The sequence below is a fragment of the Dendrobium catenatum genome, unplaced genomic scaffold (assembly GCF_001605985.2).
Source record: "Dendrobium catenatum unplaced genomic scaffold, ASM160598v2 fragScaff_scaffold_1090, whole genome shotgun sequence".
Taxonomy (NCBI): Eukaryota; Viridiplantae; Streptophyta; class Magnoliopsida; order Asparagales; family Orchidaceae; genus Dendrobium; species Dendrobium catenatum.
The window spans coordinates 1,136,086-1,143,300 of record NW_021319552.1 but is presented as its reverse complement, the minus strand read 5'-3'; positions in this window follow the sequence as shown (position 1 = coordinate 1,143,300).

The following is a 7,215-nucleotide window of genomic DNA, read 5'->3' as shown; positions in this document are numbered from 1 at the left end:
TCTAGAGGGATTTTTCAACTCTTCCTCTGGTCTTAGGCAAGGATGTCCCCTCTCTTCTTTGCTGTTTGTTGTGGTGATAGATGCTTTCTCTTGTGAAATAGATGTAAAAAATTTCTTTGGAATTACTTTTGGTACTTCTCAAGTTAATCATCTCCTCTATGCGGATGACATTTTGGTGTTTGGGAAAGCCACTATTCCTAATGCTGAAACTCTTATGAGTGCTCTTAACTCTTTTGCGGCTAGCTCGGGTTTAAAAGTCAATAATGCTAAATGTTCTATCATGTTCTCTCATAACACCCCACAAGCCTTGGACATTACCTCCTTGCTTGGCTTTTCTATATCTAAGTCTTTGCTTACTTACCTTGGCCTCCCTATCTCCACAAAAAAACTTAAAACTACTCACTTCCAATCTTTACTGAGTAGGCTTTCTACTCTACTTGATGGTTGGAAAGTTAAATTCTTGTTTGCTGGTAGAGTTCAGTTTCTTAAGTTCACTATCACCAACATGCTGGCTTATTGGATCAGAGGGACTATCTTACCTAAAACTATTTGCAAACTTATTGATAAGCTTACTTCTAAGTTTCTTTTTCATGGGTCCTCTTCCGAGAAGAAACTTCATCTTATTGCTGGAGAAATACTTGCCTCCCAAATGTCATGGGGATTGGGCTGCCATCCTTGTATTGCTTGGCTGCTCCTCAAAAACCTTTTTTTAACCTTTTTATATGCATTTTTATGCTGATTTTGCTAAGGTTACAGGGCTAGTTTGTTTGGCCGCCGGTTATGATCTAGATATTTCTTCTTATGTTTGGATGGCCCTTTTAGAGGTTTAAAAAGGCTGAGAATTTGGCTAATCAAAATCACATTCACTTATTGCCCGCTTTGCTGTTGAGATGAAGCACTGCACATTGTTTCTTTTAATGTGATTACACCTTTACTATTATTCTACTCTCCTTCCCCGGCTACAAATTTCCTTTTAGACCGTCCTGCTGCAAGTTTTTGAATTTTTTGAGAGGGAATCTGCTACTTAAGAACTGAGAGAAGAATTTTTATTTTTTGTTATTGTCTTACACCGTATTATTTATGTAGAGATGATCTAATGCTAGAGTTTCCAACTCTGAATTTCTGTTACTGGCTCTATCAGGAAAATTTCTTATGCTATCTTCCAAGACTAGTTCTGGAAATATTTTGTTCTCTACAGATTTCGTTCCTCACTGACTTTCTGCCTCTGATTCTTCTGGCTGCTCTTCTTCTGCTACCTAGTAGTTATTTTTGAGAGGGATTTCTTTCCTCTAAACGAACTCATGATGTATGGAACTAACATTATGCCTATTTTGGTGTCTTCCCTTGGACGCCTTTGGATCTCCACATCCCTGTATTTTGTTGGATTCATTCTGGATTTATCTTTAGCACTAAGGTTTGTTGCGACCTTTGGAATGGCCTGGGACTTATGGTATCTTAACTGCATGGTTTTTTTTTTTTTTGCTCTACTTTTGATCCCTCTAGCAATCAAGGAATGAGTGGTTTGGCTTATTTTCTTTGATGTTTAAGCTTTTAGCTTAGTTTGTTAGTTCCCTGTGATGAGTCCTGTCTTTTAGACCCTTTTTGGGTTCTTGTAATTTCTTTTTTTTTTATCTAGTTTTGCCCCATTTTTTAGGGGATTTCTCTTTTGTAACCATTCTTTTTTTATAATTACAGGTCATAAACCCCAAAATTTCCAAAAAAAAAACTAACTGCTGACGTGGCAATGTCGTATATAACATAATTTGTATTTCGCTCTTCTTGAAAACTACTACACTTCTTCTCATCTTCTCGTCTATAAATAGAACCTTGTATCAAGGTCTAAGGAAGTAAGAATGAAGAGATTTTCATCCAACCTCAAAGTCTATTGTAGATCCTAAGCTAAGAATTAGTTCTCTCACTGGAGTTGTAGCAAACAGATAGAGGAGGCCGGAATAAGCTCCGGCGTCGGAGGCTAAATTGAAGGTGCTTGACATTGGGCTTGCGAAGGAGCCATAGACGAACAAGATCTCGTTCTTATCTCAACCATCTTCATCTGAATTGAAGGCGGTCTGTTGTGTAGTCTTGTTACATACGCAAGATTAATGAAAGCCAAAATAAGCTTCGGCAGTGGAGGCTGAATTGAAGGTGCTCAACAGTGGGTTTGCCAAAGAGCCGAAGACGAACAAAATCTCGTTCTTAGCTTAGCCATTTTCATTTGAATTGAAGGTGTTGTAAATGGAGAGCGAAGGCGTCTCGCATGAACGGCGTGCTTTCTAGGCAAGCTTAACAAAAGTCAAATTTTTTTTTCTTGAGTTTAATATCAATAAATCATCATATTCTTGAACGACTCCTTTTAGATAAGCCATCTTATCTGAATTGAAGGTATTGCAAATGGAGAGCGGAGGCGTCTTGCACGAACGACGCGCATTCTGGGCAAGATTAACGGAGGTTAGAAATTTTTTTTTCTTGAGTTTAATACCAATAAATCATCATATTCTTGAAAGTCTCCTTTTAGCTCAGCCAACTTCATCTGAATTGAAGGTGCTGCAAATGGAGAGCGGAGGGTCTCGCACGAACAACGCGCGTTCTGGGCAAGATTGACAGAGGTCCGAATTTTTTTTCTTGAGTTTAATACCAATAAATCATTATATTCTTGAACGTCTCCTTTTAGCTCACCCATCTTCATCTAAATTGAAGGTGCTGCAAACGGAGAGCTGAGCCGTTTTGCACGAACGACACGCGTTCTGGGCAAGATTAACGGATGTCAAAATTTTTTTTTCTTTGAGTTTATTACCAAGAAATCATCATATTCTTGAACATGTCATTTTAGCTCAGCCATCTTCATCTGAATTGAAGGTACTATAAATGGAGAGCGGAAGCGTCTCGTACGAACGACGCGCGTTCTCGGCAAAATTAACGGAGGTTAGAAAAAAAATTTCTTAAGTTTATTACCAATAAATCATCATATTCTTGAACGTCTCCTTTTAGCTCAGCCAATTTCATCTTAATTGAAGGTGTTGCAAATGGAGAGCGGAGGCATCTCGCACAAACGACGCCCGTTCTTGGAAAGATTAACCGAGGTCAGAAAAATTGTTTTCTTGAGTTTATTAACAATAAATCATCATATTCTTGAACGTCTCCTTTTAGCTCAGTCATTATCATCTAAATTGAAGGTGCTGCAAACAAAGAGTGGAGGCGTCTCGCATGAACGACACGAGTTCTGGGCAAGATTAACGGAGGTCAGAGAATTTTTTTTCTTGAGTTTATTACCAATAAATCATCATATTCTTGAACGTGTCCTTTTAGCTCAGCCATCTTCATCAGAATTGAAAGTACTGCAAACGGAGAGCGGAGGCATCTCGCACGAACGACGCGCATTCTGGACAAGATTAACGGAGGTCAGCGAATTTTTTTTCTTGAGTTTAATACCAATAAATCATCATATTCTTAAATGTCTCCTTTTAGCTCAGTCATCTTCATCTAAATTGAAGGTACTGCAAATGGAGAGCAAAGGCGTCTCACACGAACGACGCACGTTTTGGGCAAGATTAACGGAGGTCCGAATTTTTTTTTCTTGAGTTTAATATCAATAAATCATCATATTCTTGAACGTCTCTTTTTAGCTCAACCGTCTTCATCTAAATTGAAGGTATTGCAAACGGAGAGCGGAGGCGCCTCGCACGAACAGCGCGCTTTCTGGGCAAGATTAACAGAGGTCACAAAAATTTTTTCTTGAGTTTATTACCAATAAATTATCTTATTCTTGAACATGTCCTTTTAGCTCAGCCACCTTCATTTGAATTGAAGGTGCTGCAAACGGAGAGCGGAGGCGTCTCGCACAAACGACGCGCGTTTTGGGCAAGATTAACGGAGGTCGAAATTTTTTTTTCTTGATTTTAATACCAATAAATCATCATATTCTTGAACGTCTCCTTTTAGCTTAGCCATCTTCATCTTAATTGAAGGTGCTACAAACGGAGAGCGGAAGCGTCTCGCACGAACGGAGCGCGTTCTTGGCAAGATTAACGGAGGTCAGAAAAATTGTTTTCTTGAGTTTATTACAAATAAATCATCATATTCTTGAACGTCTCTTTTTAGCTCAGTCATCATCATCTGGATTGAAGGTACTGCAAACATAGAACGGATGCGTCTCGCATGAACGTCGTGCGTTCTGGGCAAGATTAATGGAGGTTAGAAAATTTTTTTTCTTGAGTTTATCACCAATAAATAATCATATTTTTGAACGTGTCCTTTTAGCTCAGCCATCTTCATCTGAATGGAAGGTACTGCAAACAGAGAGCAGAGGCATCTCGCACGAACGGTGCGCTTTCTAAGCTAGATTAATAGAGGCCAAAGAATTTTTTTTCTTGAGTTTAATACATATAAATCATCATATTTTTGAACGTCTCCTTTTAGCTCAACCATCTTCATTTGAATTGAAGGTACTGCAAAAAGAGAGTAGAGGCGTCTCGCACGAATGACGAGCATTCTGGGCAAGATTAATGGAGGTCAAAAAATATTTTTTCTTGAGTTTAATACCAATAAATCATCAAATTCTTGAACGTCTCCTTTTAGCTCAGTCATGTTCATCTGAATTGAAGGTGCTGCAAACGGAGAGCGGAGGCATCTCGCACGAACGGTGCACGTTCTAGGCAAGATTAATGGAGGTCATAATTTTTTTTTCTTGAATTTAATATCAATAAATCATCATATTCTTGAACGTCTCCTTTTAGCTCAGCCATCTTCATCTGAATTGAAGGTGCTGCAAATGAAGAGCGGAGGCCTCTTGCACGAATGACACGTATTCTAGGCAAGATTAATAGAGGTCAAAAATTTTTTTTCTCGAGTTTAATATCAATAAATCATCATATTCTTGAAAGTCTTCTTTTATCTAAGCCATTTTCATCTGAATTGAAAGTGCTGCAAATGGAGTACGGAGGCGTCTTGCACGAACGACGTGCATTCTGGGCAAGATTAACAAAGGTCGAATAAATTTTTTTCTTGAGTTTAATATCAAAAAATTATCATATTCTTAAACGTATCCTTTTAGATCAGTCATCTTCATCTGAATTGAAGGTGCTGCAAACGGAGAGCGGAGGTGTCTTACACGAACGACATGCGTTCTTGGCAAGATTAACGGAGGTCAGAAATTTTTTTTCTTGAGTTTATAACCAATAAATCATCATATTCTTGAACGTCTCCTTTTACCTTAGCCACCTTCATCTTAATTGAAGGTGCTGCAAACAGAGAGCGGAGGCGTCTCGCACGAATGACGCGCATTCTAGGCAAGATTAACAGAGGTCAAATTTTTTTTTCTTGATTTTAATACCAATAAATTATCATATTCTTGAACGTCTCCTTTTAGCTCAGTCATCTTCATCTTAATTGAAGGTGCTACAAACGGAGAGCGGAGGAGTCTTACACAAACGGCGCGTGTTCTTGGCAAGATTAACGGAGGTCAGAAAAATTATTTTCTTGAGTTTATTAATAATAAATCATCATATTCTTGAACGTCTCCTTTTAGCTCAGCCATCATCATCTAAATTTAAGGTGCTACAAATGTAGAGCGGAGGCATCTCGCACGAACGGCGCGCGTTGTGGGCAAGATTAACGGAGGTTAGAGAATTTTTTTCTTGAGTTTATCACCAATAAATCATCATATTCTTGAACGTGTCTTTTTAGCTCAGCTATCTACATCTGAATTGAAGGTATTGCAAACGGAGAGCGGAGGCATCTCGCACGAACGGAGCGTGATCTAGGCAAGATTAATCAAGGTCAGAGAATTTATTTTTTTTCTTGAGTTTAATACCAATAAATCATTCGATTCTTGAACATCTCCTTTTAGCTCAGCCATCTTCATTTGAATTGAAGGTACTGCAAACAGAGAGCAGAGGCGTCTCGCATGAACGACGCGCGTTCTGGACAAGATTAAAGGAGGTCAGAATTTTTTTTTTCTTGAGTTTAATACCAATAAATCATCATATTCTTAAACGTTTCCTTTTAGCTCAACCATCTTCATCTGAATTGAAGGTGCTGCAAACGGAGAGTGAAGGCGTCTCGCACGAACGATGCGCGTTCTAGGCAAGATTAACGGAGGTCATAATTTTTTTTCTTGAGTTTATTACCAATAAATCATCATATTCTTGAACGTGACATTTTAGCTCAGCCATCTTCATCTGAATTGAAGGTACTAGAAACGGAGAGCGGAGGTGTCTCGCACGAACGACGCGCGTTCTGGGCAAAATTAATGGAGGTCAGAAAAATTTTTTCTCGAGTTTAATATCAATAAATCATCATATTCTTGAAAGTCTCCGTTTAGCTCAGCCATCTTCATCTGAATTAAAGGTGCTGCGAACATAGTACAGAGGCATCTCGCACGAACGGCGCGTGTTCTAGGAAAGATTAACGGAGGTCATAAAATTTTTTCTTGAGCTTAATACTAATAAATCATCATATTATTGAATATCTCTTTTTAGCTCAGCTATCTTCATCTGAATTGAAGGTGCTGCAAACGGAGAGCGGATGCGTCTCGCACGAACTCCGTGCATTCTAGGCAAGATTAACGGAGATCAGAAAAAAAAAATTTTGAGTTTAATACCAATAAATCATCATATTCTTGAACGTCTCCTTTTAGATCCTTAGTCTTTCCTATCACAAATCAAATAACCAGACAGATTGATTATTCAGACTATAAAGACAAATAAAATTATCAAATGTGAATGTGCATAACTCAAAACTTCCCACGATAAATTTGACTTAATGATTTGTATCGGATTTACGTGGGATTAGATGGAAGCAAAAGAAAAATAGAACAAATAAAATTTTGTTCACTGGATATCTCACGGGAATTTTGGGAGGTGTTTGTTTCTACTATATGTTTTAAATTTGTTTTCTCTTAGTACTTAATAAATTATTCATTGATTATGTACATTGATGAGAGTGACTTTTCAATTCGGGCAACAATCTCATTAATATTATAGTGGGATTTATTTATTTTACTTACAAATAACATTATCTTACACAATATTCATATTAAACTAACAACTAAAAGAAATAACAAGTACCTCAAATTTCTATGCTAAAGCATGAAGAAGACTGGAAAGAGAAACACAATGCAAACACACTTTAAATTTCATAAAAAACTTACAAATAATGTCTTCTTACATAACACTCATAATAAACCAGCAACAGAAAGTAGAAGTAAACCAATAGCAA